At 40.2% G+C, this 22,231-nt stretch overlaps 1 protein-coding gene across 1 annotated transcript in view; it reads left to right on the top strand.

The window, feature by feature from the left end:
• The window catches only part of DLEC1 (DLEC1 cilia and flagella associated protein), a 73,148-nt gene that overhangs the window by 18,991 nt on the left and 31,926 nt on the right, over positions 1-22,231 (top strand). The gene's annotated exons all lie outside the window — the stretch shown is intronic.

Genomic DNA, 22,231 nt, shown 5'->3' with positions numbered 1-22,231 from the left:
CCCATTTCCTCTCCCTGCTATGAATGAACCATCAGTTCATTCTTGGTATTTATAGGTCTGATTCTGTTTTTTTTGTTTGTTTGTTCATTTATTTGTTTGTTTGTTTTTAAGATTCCACATTTAAGTGAAATCATACAATATTTGTCTTTGTCTGACTTATTTCACTTAGCGTAATACCCTCTGGGTCTATCTGTGTTGTCACAAATGGCAAGATTTCATTCTTTTTTTTTTTTTATTAACATATAGTGTATTATTTATTTCAGGGGTACAGGTCTGTGATTCATCAGTCTTACATAATTCATAGCACTCACCATAGCACATACCCTCCTCAATGTGCATCACCCAGCCACCCCATTCCTCCCATCCCCGTCCACTCCAGCAACCCTCAGTTTGTTTCCTGAGATTAAGAGTCTCTTATGGTTTGTCTCCCTCTCTGCTTTCGTCTTGTTTCATTTTTCCCTCCCTTCCCCTGTGATCCTGTCTTGTTTCTCAAATTCCACATATCAGTGAGATCATATGATAATTGTCTTTCTCTGATTGAGTTATTTCACTTAGCATAATACCCTCTAGTTCCATCCATCACTGCAAATGGCAAAATTTCATTTTTTGATGGCTGCATAACATTCCATTGTATACATATACCATATCTTCTTTATTCATTCATCTGTTGATGGACATCTAGGCTCTTTCCATAGTTTGGCTATTGTGGACATTGCTGCTATAAACATCGGGGTGCACGTACCCCTTCGGATCCCTACTTTTGTATCTTTGGGGTAAATACCCAGTAGTGCAATTGCTGGGTCATAGGGTAGCTCCATTTTCAACTTTTTGAGGAACCTCCATACTGTTTTCCAGAGTGGCTGCACCAGCTTGCATTCCCACCAACAGTGTAGGTTTCATTCTTTCTTATGGCTCAGTAATATTCCATTGTATGTATGTACCATATTTTCTTTATTCATCTACTAGTGGACATTTAAGTTACTTCCATGTCTTGGCTATTGTAAATAATGATGTAATAAAACTAGGGGTGTATACATCTTTTCAAATTAGTGTTTTCATTTTCTCTGGGTAAATATCCAGTAGTGGAATTACTGGATCATAGGGTAGTTCTATTTTTAATTTTTTGAGGAACTTCCATTCCGGCTTTCACAGTGGCTGCACCAATTTACATTCCCACCAACCAAAAGTGCATGAGGGTTCCTTTTTTTCCATATCCTCACCAGCACTTGTTGTTTCTTGTGTTGTTAATTTTAGCCATTCTGATAGGTATGAGGTGATATCTCATTGTGGTTTCGATTTGCATTTCCTTGATGACAAATGATGCTGAGTATCTTTTCATGTGTCTGTTGGCCATTTGGATGTCTTCTTTGGAAAAATGTCTGTTCAGGTCCTCTGCCCATTTTTTAATTGGATTATTTGTTTGAGTTTTTTGTTTGTTTTTGCTGTTGACTTGTATAAGTTCTTTATATATTTTGGATACTAACCCCTTATCAGATACATCATTGGCAAATATCTTCTCTTATTCAGTAGGTTGCCTTTTCATTTTGTTGATGGTTTCCTTCACTGTGCAAAAGCTTTTTATTTGGATGCAGTCCCAATCATTTATTTTTGCTTTTGTATCCCTTTTCTGAGGAGACTATCTAGAAAAAAGTTGCTAAGGCTAATGCAAAGAAATTGCTGCCTATTTTTCTTTAGGAATTTTATGATTTCAGGTCTCACATTTAATCCATTTTGAGTTTAGTTTTGTGTATGGTGTTAGAAAGTGGTCCAATTTAATCTTTTGCATGTACCTGTCCAGTTTTCCCAGCACCATTTATTGAAGAGACTGTCTTTTCCCCCATTGTATATTCTTGCCTCCTTTGTCACAGGTTCATTGACCATATAAGCGTTGGTATATTTCTGGGCTCTCTATTCTGTTCTGTTGATCTGTGTGTCTGTATTTGTGCCAGCACCATACTGTTTTCATTATTATAGCTCTCTACTGTATCTTGAAATCTGGGATTGTAATACCTCCAGCTTTGTTCTTCTTTCACAAGATTGCTTTGGCTATTCAGGGTCTTTTGTGGCTCCATACAAATTTTAGGATTATTTGTTCTAGTTATGTGAAAAATGCTGTTGGTGGTTTTTTTTTTTTTTTTAAAGATTTTATTTATTTATTCATGACAGACAGAGAGAGAGAGAGAGAGAGAGGCAGAGGGAGAAGCAGGCTCCCAAGGAGCAGGGAGCCCGATGCGGCACTCGATCCCAGGACCCTGAGATCATGACCTGAGCCGAAGGCAGATGCTTAACCATCTGAGCCACCCAGGCGCCTGCTGTTGGTGTTTTGATAGGGATTGCATTGAATCTGTAGATTGCTTTGGGCAGTATGGATGTTTTAATAATATTAATTCTTCTAATCCATGAGCATGGATTATCTTTCCATTTGTTTGTGTCATCTTCAGTTTCTTTCATCAGTGTGTTATAGTTTTAGAGGTCTTTCATCTCTTGGGTTAAGTTTATTCCTAGTTATTTTATTCTTTTTGGTGCAATTGTAAATGAAATTGTTAATTTCTCTTTCTGCAACTTCGTTATTAATTACAGAAATTCAGCGTATTTTTGTGTATTACTTTTGTATCCTGCAACTTTACAGAATTCATTTATTCTAATAGTTTTTTGGTGGAGTCTTTAGGATTTTCTATATATAGTATCATGTCATCTGCAACTAGCGACAGTTTTACTACTTCTTTCTTATCAGTTTGGATGCCTTTTATTTTTCATCCATTGCTGTGTCTAGGACTTCCAGTACTATGTTGAATAAAAGTAGTGAGAGTGGACATCCTTGTCTTGTTCCTGATCTTAGAGGGAAAGCTCTGTTTTTCACCATTATGTATGATTTTAGTTGTGGGTTTGTCATATGTGACCTTTATTATGTTGAGGTATGTTCCCTTTAAACTCAATTTTTTTAGAGGTTTTCTTTTTTTTATCATGAATAGGTGTTGAATTTTGTCAAATACTTTTTCTGCATTTATTGAAATGCTTCTGTGGTTTTTATCCTTCATTTTGTTAATGTGGTGTATCCCATTGATGGATTTTCCGATGTTGAACCATCCTTGTATTCCCTGAATAAGTCCTACTTGATTGTGTGAATAATACTTTTAATATATTTTTGGATTTGGTTTGCTAATATTTTGTTGAGGATTTTTACATCTGAGTTCATCAGGGATATTGACCTGTGGTTTTCTTTTTTTATAGCATCTTGGTCTGGTTTTGGTTCAGAGTAATGCTGGCCTCATGGGATGTATTTGGAAGCTTTCCTTCCTCTTCTATTTTTGGAATAGTTTGAAGAGAATAGGTATTAACTCTTTTTTAATGTTTAGTAGAATTTACCTGTGAATCCACTGGGTCCTGGACTTTTGTTTCCTTGGAGTTTTTTGATTACCAATTCAGTTTCATTACTAGTATTGGGTGTGTTCAAGTTTTTTATTTCTTCCTGATTTAGTTTTGGGAGATTGTATGTTTCTAGGAATTTATCCATTTCTTCTAGGTTGTCCAGTGTGTTGGCATATACTTTTTCATATTCTCTTATAATCCTTTGCATTCTATGGATGTCAGTTGTTACTTCCCCTTTTTAATTTCTGATTTTATTTATTTCAGTCCTCTCATTTTTTTTCCTGATGACTCTGGCCAAAGGTTTATCAATTTTGTTTTTTCTTTTTTTTTTTTTTTTTTTTTTTAAAGACTTTATTTATTTATTCATTAGAGACAGAGAGAGAGAGGCAGAGGGAGAAGCAGGCTCCCAAAGAGCAGGGAGCCCGATGCGGGACTCGATCCCAGGACCCTGAGATCATGACCCGAGCCGAAGGCAGACGCTTAACCATCTGAGCCACCCAGGCGCCCAAAATCTTTTTTTTTTTTTTAAGATTTTATTTATTTATTTGAGAGAGAGATAATGAGAGAGAGCACATGAGAGGGGGGAGGGTCAGAGGGAGAAGCAGACTCCCTGCCGAGCAGGGAGCCTGATGCGGGACTCGATCCAGGGACTCCAGGATCATGACCTGAGCCGAAGGCAGTCGCTTAACCAACTGAGCCACCCAGGCGCCCCTCAATTTTGTTTTTTCAAAGAACCAGCTCTCACGGGGCACCTGGGTGGCTCAGTTGGTTAAGCGACTGCCTTCGGCTCAGGTCATGATCCTGGAGTCCCGGGATTGAGTCCCACATTGGGCTCCTTGCTCAGCGGGGAGTCTGCTTCTCCCTCTGACCCTCCTCCCTCTCAGGCTCTCTGTCTCTCATTGTCTCTCTCGCAAATAAATAAAATCTTAAAAAAAAAAAAAAATTCAGAGAACCAGCTCTTGGTTTCATTGATCTTGTCTATTGTTTTTTAGTCTATTTCATTTATTTCCACTGTGATCTTTATTATTTCCTTCCTTCTACTAACTTGGGGCTTTGCTTGTTCTTTTTCTAGTTCATTTAGATCTAAGGATAGCTTGTTTATATGAGCTTTTGTGTTTCTTGAGGTAGGCCTGTATTGCTCTATATTTCCTTCTTAGAACTGCTTTCACTGCATCCCAGAGATTTTGGACCATTGTGTTTTCATTTTCATTTGTCTCAGTATATTTTTTAATTTCCTCTTTGATTTCTTCATTGGCCCATTGGTTGTTTAGTAGCATGTTGTTTAGCCGCCATGTGTTTGTGGTTTTTTTCCAGCTTTTTTCTTGTAATTGATTTCTAGTTTCATACTGTTGTGGTTGGAAAAGATGCTTAATATGATTTTAATCTTGTCAAATTTATTTAGACTTGTTTTGTGGCTCAACATGGGATCTGTCCTGGAAAATTTTCCTTGATGTAAGTGGGGTGTTAAAGTCCCCTACTATTATCATACTACTGTCAATTTCTCCCTTTATATCTGTTAATATTTGCTTTATGTATTTAGGTGCTTCAGTCTTGGGCATATAGATATTTACAATTGTTATATCCTCGTATTATATTGATCCCTTTATCATTATGTAATGCACTTCTTTTTCTCTTTTGTGATATAAGTATTGCTATCCTGGCTTCCCCCTCCCCTACTTCCATTTGCATGGAATATATTTTTCCATCCCTTAGCTTTCAGTGTGTATGTGTCTTCAGTTCTGAAGTGGGTCTCTTATTGGCAGCATATAGAGGGGTCTTGTTTTTTTATCCATGTGTCACCGTGTGTCTTTTGATTGGAGCATTTGGACCATTTACATTTAAAGTAATTATTGATGTAAATATGTAAGTAAGTATGAACTTATTGCCATTTTGTTATTTTCTGGTTAGTTCTTGTAGTTCTTCTCTGTTCCTTTCTTCTCTTGCTATCTTTCCTTGTGGTTGATCACTTTCTTTAGTGTTAAGCTGGATTTTCTTTCTCTTCATTTTTTTGTGTATCATAGGTTTTTGGTTTGTGGTTACCATGAGGTTCATATATAACATTCTAAGTATAAGTTGATGGTCACTTAAATTTGAACACATTGTAAAAGAACTTCATTTTTATTCTTCCCTCCACATTTTATGTATATGTTATTATATTTTACATCTTTTTATTTTTTAAAGCGTTTTTTAAAAGATTTTATTTATTTATTTATCTTTTTATTTATTTATTTATTTATCACAGAGATAGAGATAGATAGAGCACAAGCAGAGGGAGCGGCAGGCAGAGGAAGAAGCAGGCTTCCCACTGAGCCTGATGCGGGACTCGATCCCAGGACTCTGGGATCATGACCTGAGCCGAAGGCAGCCGCTTAACTGACTGAGCCACCCAGGCATCCCTATTTTATGTCTTTTTATTTTGTGAGTCCCCTTAGCTAATTTTTAAAATATAATTGATTTGACTTCTTTTGTCTTTTCAACTTCATCCTAGCTTTGTAAGTGATGACTACACTACCTTTACTGTGTGTTGCCTTTTACTCATAAAATTTTTTCTTTTCATAATTTCGTTTCTAATTATGACTTTTTCTTTTCCACTTAAAAAGATCCCTTTAATATTTCTTCTAAGGCCTGTTTGTGGTGATGAACTCCTTTAACTTTTATTTTTCTGGGAAACCTATCTTTCCCTCAATTCTGAATGATAACCTTGCTGGGTAGGGTATTCTTGGTTGTAGGTTTTTAACTTTCAACACTTTGAATATATCATGCCACTCTCTTCTGGCCTGCAAAGTTTCTGCTGAAAATCAGCTGATAAGTTTATGGGGGTTTCCCTTGTAGTAACTAGTTGCTTCTCTATTGCTGCTTTTAAAATTCTGTTAATCTTTGACATTTTAATCATTACATGTCATGACGTAGACCTCTTTGGGTTCATCTTATTTGGAGCTCTCTGTGTGTCCTGAACCTGGATGTCTATTTATTTCCTCAGTTCAGGGATGTTTTCAGCTAGTATATCTTCAAATAAGTTTTCTGCCCCTTTTTCTCTTCTCTTTTTCATACCCTTATAATGCGAGTATTTGCTCACTAGAAATTATCTGAGAGATCCCTTAACCTGCCTTCTTTTTTTTTCTTTTTGTTGTTTAGCTTGATTGTTCTCCACTACCCTGTTTTCCAGATTGCTGATCATTCTGTATCCACTAATCTGTGGTTGATCCCCTCTAGTGTATTTTTCACTTCAGTTACTATATTCTTCAATTCTGATTGATTCTTTTTCATATTTTCTTTCTCTTTGTTGACGTTCTCACTGAGCTTCTCCACCCTTCTCTCGAGTCTGGTGAGCATCTTTATGAACTTTTGAACTCTTTATCAGATACACTGTTTATCTTCATCTCATTTAGTTCTTTTTCTGAGGTTTTGTCTTGTTCTTTCATTGGAACATATTCCTGTCTCCTCATTTTGCTTGACTTTCTATGTTTGTTTCTACAAATTAGGTGGAAGTTACTTCTAAAATTGAAGGGATGATTTGATGTATGGTCATCCCCGTGTAGACTGTGTGTGCCTAGTGACTGTAGAGTGTTGGAATGCTGACAAGACTGTCTTCATCTTTGGCCCTCCATCTTGTTCATGTTCACCAGATGACCTCTCTTGGGGTTATGTGTTCTGAGCCCCTTGGAGATTAATATACACACCTTAGAAATGCTACCAAGGCTGGGATGGGGGGAGGCTTGCTTTGGCCTCCCATGAATCTGATAGAGATAACAAAGTCTTTCCCCTTCCTGATGCATACATAGGTGGCACCACAAGATCTAATTTAAGGTTAGTTGTCAATTAGGTGCATGCAAACCCTTTGATCTCACTACAGAACCCTTCTGCATGTCCCTTCACTTTATAAAATCTGTGGACTAAGATCCAGACTTTGTGGAAGATAGCCATGCAGCTGCCTGAATTGTTGCCTCCCTGTTCCCCCCGTCAGTAAGTTACCCTGAATAAAACTCTGTAAACTGCATGGAGTCACCTGCTTCATTTTCTAGCCTCAAAGTGCCTTCTCAGTTTGGAAGATACTTTACTATTCCTCCCCCACTTTCTAATAGACTGGCTGGCTGGACCTGTGGCTGTCATGGGCTGGGGTCCTGGTGCACTCCAGGACCTCTGGAACTCTCCTGGAGGGATGGCAAGAGTTGAAGTGGGTACAGGCTGGGGTGGTCCTGGAACACTCTGTGCAGAGGGCACCTTGGCAGGATAGCTGAAGGTGAAATGGATATAAGCCAGGGGGTCCTGGGGCTCACTGTACAGAGAGTACCCTGGGAGGACAGCTGAAGCTGAAGTGGGTACAAGCTGGGGTGTCCCAGGATGCTCTGCACAGGGGTGCCCTGGAAGGGGATGCAACTGGAACTGAAGTGGGCATGGATCAGGATGTCCTGGGTGGTCCATGCAGGGGCACCCTTGTGGGGTGGCTGGAGCCGAGGCATGGCATGGGCTGGAGTGTCCTGGGATACTTTGCACAGGGGTACCCTGGTGAGACAGCTGGCACTGAGGTGGGAAGGGCCAGGGGTTCCCGGGGCACTGTGCCAAGGGTGCCCTGGCAAGTCTGGAGCAGAGGTTGGTGCCAGCCTAGAGTGTTCCAGGTTGCTTTGCACTTGTATCACCTTGACAAGATGGCTGGAGCTATAGTGAGCCCCGACTGGGGGTGTCCCGATGTGCAATGTGTTGGGGTCACCTTGGTGGGATAGCTTGGGCTGGTATGTGCTAGGGGCCCAGGGCTCACTGAGGCGGCAGGCCAGCTACAGTGCCCAGACCCTGCTCTTATCTGTGCTATTAAGATGGAAAGGGAGTATAAACTGTAGGGCTTGCCAGCTGAGGGGTTTCAGCAGCTCCCGTTGTTCAGCAGAGTTCTAGGACTGGATCCTTTATATTCTAGTTGCCCTTTTGAGCTCCATCTTTTTTTCCTGTGTCTTCAGTACTGTCCCTCCCTGCTGCAGCTTGCAGCATCAGGAGTAGCGGTTCCCATTGTGACTCTTTCCCATCTCTCTTGCTTTTCTCTATGTGGTCTCTATCTTTTGTTGTATAGAAGCTGTTCATTTGGCCCTCAGGTGTAGATTTAGAGCATCTGTGGAGGAAGTGAGTTCTTGGTCTTCCTACATTGCCATCTTGGACCAGAAATCCCTGTACCTGCTTTTTAAAAATGCCATTTATTTATTGAAACTGCAGTTTCTGATATCCTGGATTTGGCTGGTTGCATTATTGTGGTGACATTAAACATGTTCCTTTTTTCCTATTTTCTATAAACTTACAGTTTAGATGTAGATGTTTGATTAGATTCATGTTCAGTTTTGTTTTTTTTTTTCTTTTTCGGTGAGAATAATTCCTTGGTGGTGCTGTGTATTCCTTATTGCATCCCATCAGAAGGAGTGTATCTGCTTTTCCTATTACCAGTGAAGAATGGCTTCAGATGTTGTGAGCCTGATCCATCATTTATAAAGGTTTTATCAACCTTTCTTATATTGGCTTTCAAAGCCTTAGGTGATTGTTACCTAGATCCATTTTTTTTTTTAAATAAAATTAAGGGTTACAAATTTGTGATTTCTAATTCTGTTATTCCTTCTGCATTTATTAGCTGTGATTTTCTATTTAAAAAGAAGCTTCACTTCATATCCCTTTCCCCTCTTCCTTATGCTCTCCTTACCCCTATTGGTAACTATTTTTATTAGTTCTTTTTGAAATCATAAGTAAATACATGGGTATATTTGAGCTCCCACTTCTTCTTACTGTCCTCGACATCTTGCTTGTTTCACTTAACAGCATATCCAGTGATTCCTCTGGGAGTAGTTATAGAGACTGTCCTGATTCCTTTTTCCCAGTCTCCTTCATTTTCATGCCAGCCTCCAGCATCCTAGGGAATAAGACCAAGACCAAGCTTAGTAGTTGCCACCTCTGCTCACCAGGTCTAATCATGACAGATCTCATGACAGATCCTTTATATATACGTAAATTGTACCTTACAGTTTATTTTTTTTAATTTTTAAAAAGATTTTATTTATTTATTTGGGAGAGAGAGAGAGCACATGAGGGGGGAGGGTCAGAGGGAGAAGCAGACTCCCTGCTGAGCAGGGAGCCCGATACCGGATTTGATCACGGGACCCCGGGATCATGACCTGAGCCAAAGGCAGTCGCTTAACCAACTGAGCCACCCAGGTGCCCCTGTACCTTACAGTTTAAAGAGCACTTGCAAATCCATCATTTTTTTTTTTTTAAGATTTATTCATTTATTTTAGAGAGAGAGAGCACGTGCAAATGAGGGGAGTGGCAGAGGGAGAAGGAGAGAGATCCTCAAGCAGACTCCCTACAATAGAGAATCCTGGCAGACACCACTTTGACCAAGTGATTAAGTTTTTTAAAAGATTTTATTTATTTATTTGTCAGAGAGAGAGGCAGACAGAGGAAGAAGCAGGCTTGCCGCTGAGCAAGGAGCCCGATGCGGGACTCGATCCCAGGACCCTGGGACCATGACCTGAGCCGAAGGCAGATGCTTAACCGACTGAGCCACCCAGGCATCCCCAAGTGATTAATTTTAACATCACCACTAATAAGACACTTTGATATCATATGCCCCCAATATGATGTACTGAGAAGGGCACATCACTTATGTGGTATTCTTGCAAATAATGCATAACCTCAATCTAATCATGAATAAACATTAGACAAATCCAACTGAAGGCCATTCTACAAAGACATTGCACAAAATAACTGACCAGTGCTCTTTAAAAGGCTCAAGGTTGGGGTGCCTGGGTGGCTCAGTCAGTTAAGCATCCGACTCTTGGTTTTGGCTCAGGTCTTGATCTCATGTTGTGGGATCAAGCCCCATGTGGGCCTCCATGCACAGCACAAAGCCTGCTTCAGAATCTCTCTCCCTCTCCTGCTGCCCCCCCTCCCCGCAAATAAAGAAATAAAATCTTTAAAAAAAAGTGAAAGCCTTAAGGTCATGCGCAACAAAGAAATACTAAGGAACTGTCACAGATCAGAGGAGACTAGAAAGACATGGGAACCTAATGCAATTTCAAATTTTGGGTTGGATCCAGCAATGGAAAAAGGACGTTGGTGAACAAATTGGAAAAGTTTACATAGATTCTATTGTAGCAAGCTTAATTTCTTAGGTTTGATCATAGTTCTCTTGTTATGAAGATGTTAACTTAAGGGGAAGCTCAGTGAAGAGCATATAAGAAATCTCTGGATTATTTTTGTAACTCTTGTAAATCTAATATCAAAATCGAGCATTAAAAATATACATGTATTAGGGAGATCTCCAATTATGGCAATATTATAACTAGATAACCTAAAGAATAAGAATCTACAAAAAATGAAAATTCTAGAACTGACATTACTCAATAGTAATAGGGCTTACCAGCAAATTAGACACAGATGAAGAGAAGACTTGCAGAGAGGTCAGTAGAAATGATCCAGACTAAAGCACAAAGAGAAAATAGAAGGAAAAATACAGAAAGTAGCATTTTAAAATATGGGACCTAGTAAACAGGTCTGTTGTATAACTGAAGTCCCAGAAAAGAGAGTAGAGAGAGAATGGGGCAGCAGCAGGGTTGGAAGATGTAGTGGATGACAGTGATCTAAAAGTAACAAAGACATCAAGCCTTAGAATAAAGCACTAACAACCCTAAGCAGAATAAAAAAAAAAAAAAATCATACCCAGGCGTATTTAGTAAAATTCTGTTCTAAGCCAAAGAAAAGGGTGGGGGGGCCCTAAATTAAACCATCTAGAGAAAAAAGACCCACTACCTTCTAATGGAAATGATTGAAGCTAGAAAATACTTGGAATGGAAGCTTCAAAGTGATGATAGAAAGTAACTTTCAATCTAGAATTCTAAACCTAGTGAAAATATTCTTCAAAAATGAAGATAAAAGGAAGACATTCTCAGACAAAAACTAATAATTCACAACCAGATAATAATAATTTGTCACCAGGAGATTTGCACCAAAGGAATTTTCAGTCAGAAGAAAATGACACCCATATGGAAGCAGAGAAATGCAAGAAAGAATGAAAAGCAACAACAATTACATGACATGTAAATGGACCAGGTACTGCGATTAAAAGAGAAGGATCGGGTGCCTGGGTGGCTCAGTCAGTTAAGTGGCTGCCTTCAGCTCAGGTCATGATCCCAGGGTCCTGGGATCGAGCCCCACATCGGGCTCCCTGCTCAGCGGGGAGTCTGCTTCTCCCCTCTCCCTCTGCTCTCTCTCTGTCAAATAAATAAAATCGTAAAAAAAGAGAGAGAGAAGGATCATCAGACTGGGTAGAAAAACAGAAACCAACTAAACACTGCTTGTACGACATAACCTTAAAAGTAAGGATAAAGGATGGAAAAAGATACATTAAACCTTAAGCACAAGAAAGCAGGTGCAGCTGTACTAGTATCAGGGAAAGTACACTTTAAGTCAAGAAGCATTAATAGAAAGAAAGAAAAAGGACATTTCATAGTGATCAAAGGTTGAAAAAGTCCATCCAAGAGATACTGTTTAAAATCTATACACACGGGACACCTGGGTGGCTCAGTCGGTTAAATGTCTGCCTTCGGCTCAGGTCATGATCCCGGGGTCCTGGGATTGAGTCCCATATCGGGCTCCTTGCTCAGCAGGAAGCCTGCTTCTCCCTCTTCCACTCCCCCTGCTTGTGCTCTCTCTCTCTCTCTCTGACAAATAAATAAACAAAATCTTTAAAATCTATGCACACTAATGATTTAGCTTCAAAATATGCAAGTACAATTTTACAAGACTGGAAGAAAAACAGATACAATAACAAACACGTAGGAGATTTTAACATTTTTTTCTCTCAAAACCTTAAAAACTAGGTAGACAAAAAAATCAGTAACAATATAGAAGAATTGGGCAATTAACAAACTATATCTAATTGACTTACATATAACACTACACCCAGTGACTGCAATATGCATTTTCTTTTAAAAGTGTGTATGAAACACCAGAATTGTCTATGTGCTGGATCATAAAGCAATTATGAAAAAATTTCAAAGGACTAAAAACATATGTAGAGTTAATATAGAAATGAGTAACAAAAATATAGGGCGCCTGGGTGGCTCAGTCGGTTAAGCGTCTGCCTTCGGCTCAGGTCATGATCCCAGGGTCCTGGGATCGAGTCCCGCATCGGGCTCCCTACTCTGTGGGGAGCCTGCTTCTCCCTCTCCTCCCCACTTGTGCTCTCTATCTCACTATCTCTGTCTCTCTCAAATAAATAAAATCTAAAAAAAAATTAAAAAAAAAAAAGAAATGAATAACAAAAATATAACCAGCAACTACCCAAATATTTGGAAATTAAGCAATTCATTACTAAATTCATGAATCAGAGAAGTCATAATGGAAATCAGAAAATAGAAAATAATGATCATTTTTAAGAGTTATTGAGGTATAATTGACATAAAGGGTTATATTTGTTTCAGGTGTACAACATAGTGATTCAGCAATTTTATACATTACTCAGTGCTCACCATGATAAGTCACCACCATCTGTCACCATACAATGTTATTACAATATTATTGACTATATTCCCTATGCTGTACTTTTCATCTCCTTGACTTACTTATATGAATGATCATTTTTAAATGGTACATCAAAGCTTGTAGGATGCAGCTAAAGCCAAGCTTAAAAGAATATGTGTAGACTTATATTTACATGTTAGAAGAGAAATAGTCTGAAAATCCGTTATCTAGGTATATCTGAAAAATCAGAAAAGAATAGCAAGTTAAACCCAAAGAAATGGTAAGGAAATCACAAAAACAAGAAGAAATTTAAATGAAATAGAAAACCAATATGCAGTAGGATCAGCAAAGCTAAAATTAGTTCTTTGGAGAGATTAATAAAATTAATTAATCCCTAGCAAAACCGAACAAAAAGAAAAGAAAGTACGAATTCACCAAGATCAAGGAAAAAGAGGACATCATTATAGATCCTATAGACATTAGAAAAATAAGAGGTTTATGAACAGTGTTATATCTAGAAATTTGAAAATGTAGATGAAATAGAGGAATTTTCAGGAAAATACAATTTACAAAACAGATACAAGAAGAAATAAAACATCTGAAAAATGTTAAAACACTGAATCTGTAGTTTAATACCTCACAGTGTTCTAAAATTGTGATGACCGCACAACTCTATGAATATACTAAACACCATTGTATTATACACTTTAAGTTGGTGAGTTGTGGCATGTGAATTATATCTCAGTAGAGCTGTTTAAAACAACAGGGGAGCCTGGGTGGCTCAGTTGGTTAAGCATCTGACTCTTGATTTCAGCTCAGGTCTTGATCTCAGGGTTATGAACTCAGGTCTTGATCTCAGGGTCATGAGTTCAAGCCCTGCTTTGGGCTCCACGCTAGGTATAGAGCCTTACTTAAAAACAACAACCCTTCCTACCAATAAAATTTCAGGCCCTGATGGCTTCACCAGTGAATTCTTTCTAACCTATGAGGAAGAAATGCAATGATCTTTTATAAAGCCTTACAGAGAATAGAAAAAAAGGAAACACAACCCAACTTGTGTTATGAGACAAGCATAATCTTGATACCAAAACCTGAAAAGGATTATTGTGAGAACACTAAACTTTGTCATGAACAGAACTGCAGAGTTTTCTAGCAAAACATTAGCAAACTGAATTCAGCTTTATATAAAAATGATCAATATTACAACCAAGTTGGTTTGATCCAGCAGTGCCAAGTTCGTTTAACATTTGAAAAGCAACAAGTAGAATTCCCCACTCTAACACAATAAGGGCGAGAACTCATAAAGTTATCTTTCACTAGATGCAGACAAAATTTAATATCTAGTCATAATTTTAAAAACTCTTTGCAAACTAGGATTAGGATAAAAGTTGCATACTTTGACAAAAAGTATTTACAAAAATAAAACTGCTGTTATTCACAAATGACATGATTGTGTACCTAGAAAATCCAAATAAGTCTATAGATAACCTATTGGAATTAAATAAAATTAAGTGAATTTATTGAAAGTCTTTAGATACAAAGTCAATGCACAAAAACCAATTTTATTCCTCTGTACCAGAGCAAACTATTATAAAATAAATTTAAAATATGATTGTTTATAATGCATTAAAAAATCAAATTTAGGAATAAATTTAAATAAATATGTGCAAGACTTTGACAGAAAACTAAAAATATAATTAAAAGAAATTAAAAGAGACCCAAATACGTGAATAGATACATACCCACTGGTATGTTGGAGCCAGGTCATAGTAGCTCATGAGAGCTGACCATGCACATCTCTCCCCAACTCCATGTTCAGTGATGATATCTTGAAATCGTCCACAATGGGAGTATTTTACACCATGGAAATAAACAAATACTATCAAATCAGGGCTCTCTCCCACCCTCAAGAGCCTGTCATTAAACATTTACCAGCACACTACCAAATATACTATATTCATGGATTGGAAAACTCATTAGTAGAGGGATGTTGTCAAAGAATAATTCAGAGGAATTTGTTATCTGCATGCTCCTCTGAGGAATAGTAGTCATTATACTGTTGTCAGTGAACAAAGGCAAAAGCAAATTTATAGCTGAGAGGAGAGAGAAAAAAACCTGTAGTCTGGGAACAGTGAATCACCCAGTGTTCGCTGTTAGTAACTCTGTCTTAGGCCAGGTGTGAACCATGGCCCTCATGAAAAGTTCTCAACTCTTCCCATTGTGGTCAAAAGTTCCTAAAGGAGAGAATTTAACCAGAAGGGCTTTATTCTCTGATGCAGAATCATTTGGGGATGTCAGTTTGATACTGGCAGAATAGCAACATTTATATACCTGAACATCCAACAGTGGAGGAGAGCAAAATATACCAGAGCAATTATAAATATTATAAGAAACATTTAGAACCTATTTTGTACCCAGTTTTTTGGTCACCGTGGGTCTAATCAAGAGCATACATCTTAAAGATCAGTTTGGTCAATTTTAGTGAAGTAATTGGGTTTTTCCCCTTTGATTAATTGATTGTTTCATTTTTTTCAAGACCTGTATCCCAACAGTACTGTAAAATCTACTAGCTATTTGCATAGAGTTCGTTTTCTTGGCCAATATTCAAGGGCACATCTACTTAGAATCATTCTAAATAATGAAGTTACGTTAGTCTAGCCAAAAATGAGTTCCTTTAAAGTCAGTATTCATTTTGCTTCTGTAATTATCCTAGATTTGTCCATGGGAATCTTACAAGTATTCTCCAGTGGGAGTCTCCTGTGTTCTTTTGTGGGTTTGGTTGTTTTTTTGTTTTTGTTTTTTTGAGCACTTCCTTGCATTCTGGCATTACAAAATGTTCCAGGTTCATCTTGTCCTCACTTGGTCCCAGTTCTGGAATCAGTTTCTAAGAAGCCCTGGTTCCTTTTTGTGGAGAACACAGAAACTTGGTATTTAGAAACCAGGGTCGGGCGCCTGGGTGGCTCAGTTGGTTAAGCAACTGCCTTCGGCTCAGGTCATAATCCTGGAGTTCCAGGATCGAGTCCCGCATCGGGCTCCCTGCTCAGCAGGGAGCCTGCTTCTCCCTCTGACCCTCCCGCCTTTCATGTACTCTCTCTCATTCTCGCTCTTTCAAATAAATAAATAAATCTTTAAAAAAAAAAAAAAGAAACCAGGGTCTAAGCACTAGATCTGCTGTTACTGCTAGGGTGTCGGTGCTTGTGGGTCCTTTCAGTGGACAGAGCTGGAGAAAAAGAGCAGTTGCATAGATCCAACCAGCTGTATGCATATGTATGTACACACGTGTACATGCATATGTCCAAACACAGTTGCATAGTATTTATTTATTTATTTACTTATTTTTTTTTTAAAGATTTTATTTATTTGACAGAGAGAGACACAGCGAGAGAGGGAGCACAAGCAGGGGGAGTGGGAGAGGGAGAAGCAGGCTCCCCACTGAGCAGGGAGCCTGATGCGGGGCTCGATCCCAGGACCCCGGGATCATGACCTGAGCCAAAGGCAGACGCCTAACGACTGAGCCACCCAGGCGCCCCAGTTGCATAGTATTTAAAATCATGATTGTACTGATGCCTCCAGCTCTAGTGTAATCCCACACTGCCTCCTCCCCTTCCATGCTTGTGGCTCCCTTCTCCCACAATCATCTGAAGAATCTTGGAATCAAATTCTACTTTTGAAGTCTCTGCCTCTAGTAGCTGTAAAGTGAGGCTCAGGGTCAGATCTCCATGATAAGTGGATATCCAGTTGCAGGATTCCAAGTGTTTATACAGTAGAAGGGGTATATCCCAGATGTCTTGTGTTCTGAAGCTTAAGAACAACATTTGTGGTTAAAAGTACTTGATAGAAAAAAAAAAAGTACTTGAAATGGTTCTTTCTGGCATGGTTTCAAGGGCAAATTTCGTATTCAGTGTTCCAGTTACTATAGCCATGTAACAAATTGTCTCAAGACTTAGTAAAATAGCCATTTGCTTGCTGATCAGATAGGACACAGTGAGAATGGTTTATTTCCACTGTTATGTTTGGAGTCTTAACCAGAAGACTGGAGGCTAGGAGTTTCTGAAGTGTCCATCACTCACGTGTCTGGTGGTTGATGCTGGCTTTCAGCTTAGATCTCAGTTCCTCTCCCCGTGGCCTCCCACGGAGGCTTCTCCACATCAGTTACTTCCTTTCCTCTCCTCTCCTCCCTTCCCACCCCTCCCAGCCCAGTGGCTGGTTTTCCCAGAGCAAGCCTCCCAGAAAGAGAGATATAGTCTGCCACAGTCTATTATATAAATTGTATTTTTTTTAAAGATTTTATTTATTTGACAGAGAGAGACACAGCGAGAGAGAGAAACAAGCAGGGGGAGTGGGAGAGGGAGAAGCAGGCTTCCCGCTGAGCAGGGAGCCCAATGTGGGGCTCCATCCCAGGACCCTGGGATCATGACCTGAGCCGAAGGCAAACGCTCAACCGACTGAGCCACCCAGGCGCCCCTATAAATTGTATTATATATAGTGATATCTGTTAGAAATGCACCTGGCATTTGTTGGGCATATGACTGTGTACGTATGTTATTTACCCAACTAAACTACAAAGTTTAAGGATAGAAACATTTTCAAGTTTGTAAAGTTTTTACAAATGTATGTCCCATGCACTTTCCTCAGGAAACTCCTAGGGAACATGCTCTCCTACAAGCCAGTAAGCCAAGGAAGAGGAAGGCCTGGTATGTGGGAAACAAAGGATCCAACATAGGAGAGAGGTGAAGGAAATCCCCAGATCCCTAATGGTTAAGTGGGTTTCCGGTTGCTGTGCTGCAAAGCAGATTTCCCCAAAGCTTAGCAACTTCAAACAGCCATTTTATCATGCTCCAGATTCTTTGGATCAGAAATTCAGACAGGGCACAATGGGAATGGCTTATTCCATGTTGTTGGAGTCCTTAGCTGTAAAGAGTCTATGCCTAGAAGTGACCTGAAAGCTGGGAGCTGGAATTATCTGAGGCACATTTACTTGCACAGCGAGTGGTTGGTTGTCAGTAGACCACTGCACCTACCAGAGCACCTACACATGGATTCGCCCTGTGGCCTGGGCTTCCTCACAGAATGGCCACCTCAGGGTAATCAGATGGTACGTGGCAACTCAAAGTGAGCATCAGAGCTTCTAAGTGAATATCCTAGCAAGCGAGATGGAGGTTGTATCACTTTGTATGATCTAACCTTGGAAGTTACCTTGGACAAGTAGAGAAAGTCACTATTTCCTCTGCATGCTACAGGTTACAAGTGACTGGCTGTTGGCCCAGAGTCGAGAGGAAGCCACATACACCTCACCTCTCCATGGGAGTAGTGTCAAAGAACTTGTAGACCTGTCTTAAAACTGCTACGGGGGTTGTCCTGGGTGAGAGTTAGCAGTAGGTATAGCAGGGAAGCAGCTCAGATTGGAAGAGGCCAGAAGGCCCTAGCAGAGGTTGATTTATGGGGGTGACATCATTAAGAGTCCCTGATACATCTAGACATCTTGGGAAGAGATTTTTAGAGTAGTGCAGGGAGATTGAATTATTAGTAAGTACATGTTAAACAAAATAATTGATTGTTAACTCTGGATGGACAATAATTATATAAGGGAAAATTTCACATGAATTCATGTGGATATCATTTACACAGTGACAATAATGTAAACACCAATTACTGTACTAACCAAGTAGCACGATATAACTTATATTGGGAAGATGAGGGATTGGAAGGGCATATCATATGGTGAGTTGGATGTGGGAGAGGAAAGAGCGAATGTCCCTATCATCCATCCATAATTAATGCATACAAATTAAGAAAAAGTAGCATGCCATTTGGAGACATATTCTGAAATAATCAGCCAAAGGCAGGAAAAAGTATTACAGGAAATGGCAGGAGACGGGTTCAGGGGAAGAAAGCAGGATTTCTGTTTTCAAAACCTTTGACTTGTTAACCTATGTGGCGGTCCAACTTTGATGAAAATAACTAAAAAACAAACAAACTTTCTAGCAAAAGAAACGCTAGGTCCAGATCATTTTACAGGTGTACACTACCAATCATTTAAGCTAATCCCTATTATATATAAACTGTTTCAGAGACTAGAAAAAGAAGGAACATACCCTCATTATTAGGTGATGAGCCTGCTATGGTCTGATTGTTCATGTCCCCCCAAAGTTATATGTTGAAATCCTATGGTATTAGAAGGTAGAGCCTTTGGGAGGTGCTTAGGTCATGAAGGTGGGGCTTCATGAATGGTATTAGTGCTTTTGTAAAAAAGGTTCTACAGAGATCCCTTGCCTGTTCCACCACTTTGAGAACACAGTGAGAACGTCCCGGCTGTGAATCAGGAAGAAGGCCCTCACCAAAATGTGACCATGCTGGCGCCTTGATCTTGGACTTGTCAGCCTCCAGAGGTGTGAGAAATAAATTTCTGTTGTTTATAAGCCAACCAGTTTATAGTATGTTGTAGAGGAGCCCGAACGGACTAAGACAGAGCCTAATATTACCTTGACCCCAAAGCCAGATAAGGAGCTATAACAATAAAAAACATGCACCGGACTTGCTTAAGAACATAGGTACACTCCCAGTCCCCAGGCTCTGGGAGCTGCGAGAGAGCTTCTCTGTCCTGAGATGGAGGCAGACGGAACCCAGGCTGTGAGTGTGAAGGCTGAAGGGTTGTGGTGGGAATAGAGACCTGTACCTTATAAGCCAGGGGGCTATAGGTTTCATATAGTTGCTCTTTTATTCCCTTTCAGTATTTTGGTAACTTAAAAAAGACATTTGAAAGAAAAAAAAAAATAGGTACAGAAATCCTAGGTGAAAAATGGCAAGCCAAATCAAGCAAGAAGTGCATGTGGGCCTGTGCATGAGCGTGCACGCACCCCCACACACGCACCAGCAGGACATTTTGTGTCACCCAGGAATGCAAGGAAGGGCTTCACAGTGGGCCTTGAGTTGGCAGTTGGCTGCCCTGAGCCTGTCATTTTTCCCTCTGGGGCTTCCAGTGCTGTTAAGGAAAGCCAGCACACTCTTCAGTCCTCATTATTATCACTGCCCCGGAACTTGCAAGCACCAAAGCCGCCCCCTGTTCCAGTGCCAGACCTGCCCCTGCACCTCATTTCAGCTGACTGTGGGTGAAAGCCGTGGTGATTGTGATGCCACTGCATACCAGGGGTCCTCACACCCGACTTCCCACCAGCTGGAGTTCTGATTACCACCAGACTGGCGGGAAGGCCAACTCCAGACTCGCACCCTGAGGCTCTGCTGCCTTAGGACCCTTCTGATGCCAACTGTCATAGCCTGGGTGCCTCATAAAGCGGAGTCTGAGGCCGTGAGAGTCTGTGCTGTCATTCGCATCTCCGGAGAGGACTGAGGAAAGGGGGTGGAAGGAGGAAGAGCCAATCCGAGAGTGTGTTACTGAGCTGTCTGCCATTGAGTGCAGTTGACTGTTTTGTCTCATGGCACATCCCCTCAGAAACCACATAAACTGCTGGCTCCTGCCTTTTGCTGGTTAGAGGTCTGCCTTGTGTGGCTGGAGCAAGGCTCTCTTGATACCTCAGTGGACGTGAGAGCGGCTGCCTCCACGGTAACACCTTAACCACGAATCTCAGCAGTGGGTGCCCCTGGCTCCTCGTCTGAGGGAACAGCAGCCTGATGGAGGAAACCGCACGTGCCATTGCTCAGGCTGTTCCGTGCACATGTGCACCCCTGAGGAGACAAAACTGAGATGGCATCCTTGCCATATGGAAAATAATCTAATCCCTACCTCACTCCATACCCTAAGCAAAATACTTTTCAGCAAAGATCTCAAACAAAATTTATTTATTTATTTTCAGATGGAATTTAATTTTATTATCATTATTTGGTTTTTTGTTTTGTTTTTGTTTTTGTTTTGTTTTGGCGGGGGGAGAGAGAGAGGAGGAGCAGAGGGAGAGAGAGAATCTTAAGGAGGCTCCCCACCCAACACAGAGCCCGACACAGGCTCGATCTCACAATCCTGAGATCATGATCTGAGCCAAAACCAAGAGTGGGATGCTTAACTGACTGAGCCACCCAGGTGCCCCTCAAACAAAATTTAAAGAAGAAAATATAGGAGATATCAAAAGAGTTCTTGAAACAGAAGCACAAACCACAAAAAGTTGATATATTTTATATTGAAATTTTAGAAACTGTACATCAAAAGATAATATGAGTTATAAACTTGGAGATGTTTACAACATATACCTTACAAAGAATTAGCACCCAGAATATATCAAGAACTGCTACAAATCAATAAGAGAAAGACAAAGTATACAATGGCAAAATGGTAAAAGGATATGGACAGACAACTCACACAAGAGGAACCCCAAATAGCAAATAAACATATGAAACAATGCTCATTATCATTAATAACAGAGTAATGAAGATTAAAACCATAATATGGGTCTCTCCACACTTGGGTGTGATTCGCAGATGGACTGGTGCAAGTGTTGTGTTGGCCAAAACTGGACAAGCGTTGACTTAGGAATACATGCCTATGAATAAAAGTATGAAGACACACACTTCACATTTATGTAGCTGTTATCTGGTGGAGGGCAAGGGGGCAGGGGTGGGGCTTCTTCTGTATTTTTAATGTTTTTTTTTCTTAAGCTGGGTGATGGAAACATGGCTTTCATCATGTTATAATTTATACATTTTTTTCCAGTATAATATTTCACAAAAGAGAAGCAAAAGATGTGTTCATGTACTGAGCTCCTCTTTTGTGCTAGACCCTGTGTGGAGTGCTGGTGGGGGTTAGCAGTGTGTGAGTTCCAGGCCTTGCCCCCTTGGGGTCTCCCAGTCTTAGAGAGGGAGAAGAGAAGGCAGGATTTAATAGGGGTTGCATGGGTTGAGTGGTGGAGGGAGGCCCAGTTACAACCCTGTCATACAGGTGCCCGCAAACATCTCTTGACTGGGCCCATGGGAAGAAGTGGCCCAAAGGAATATGTGGGGAAGAAGTCAGCAAAGTAAGAGGCCAGGTGGGCAGCACTTTGGAGCTGGATGTCCTGATCTCAAATCTCAAGATTTTTACTTACTGCTTAGGGTGCCTCTTTGAACTTTAGCTTCTTCGAGATAAAATAGAGATAGCTCCCACCTTTTCCTGGTTATTGTGAGGCTGGGGGGGCACATGGCAGATGCTCGACAAACAGTAGGTCTTGTTTTAAAGAGGGCAAAGCATAGGTCAGATCTACTGCCGTCTTCATGTTCACTTTGTATTTTATTTTTTCCAAATACAATCTAAGGTAAATAGAGGGGCATGATGAATCCCCATGTGCCCATCCCCAGCCCAGACTCATTTCATCTACACCTCTATCCCCTTTCCCCATTATGTAGTCAGTCTGGGCCTCATGTCACTTGGCCATGTGCATTGCTATCT

The sequence above is a fragment of the Neomonachus schauinslandi genome, chromosome 1 (genome assembly GCF_002201575.2).
Source record: "Neomonachus schauinslandi chromosome 1, ASM220157v2, whole genome shotgun sequence".
Taxonomy (NCBI): domain Eukaryota; kingdom Metazoa; phylum Chordata; class Mammalia; order Carnivora; family Phocidae; genus Neomonachus; species Neomonachus schauinslandi.
The sequence above is the reverse complement of the archived record's forward strand: the minus strand, read 5'-3'. Positions and strand labels throughout refer to the sequence as shown.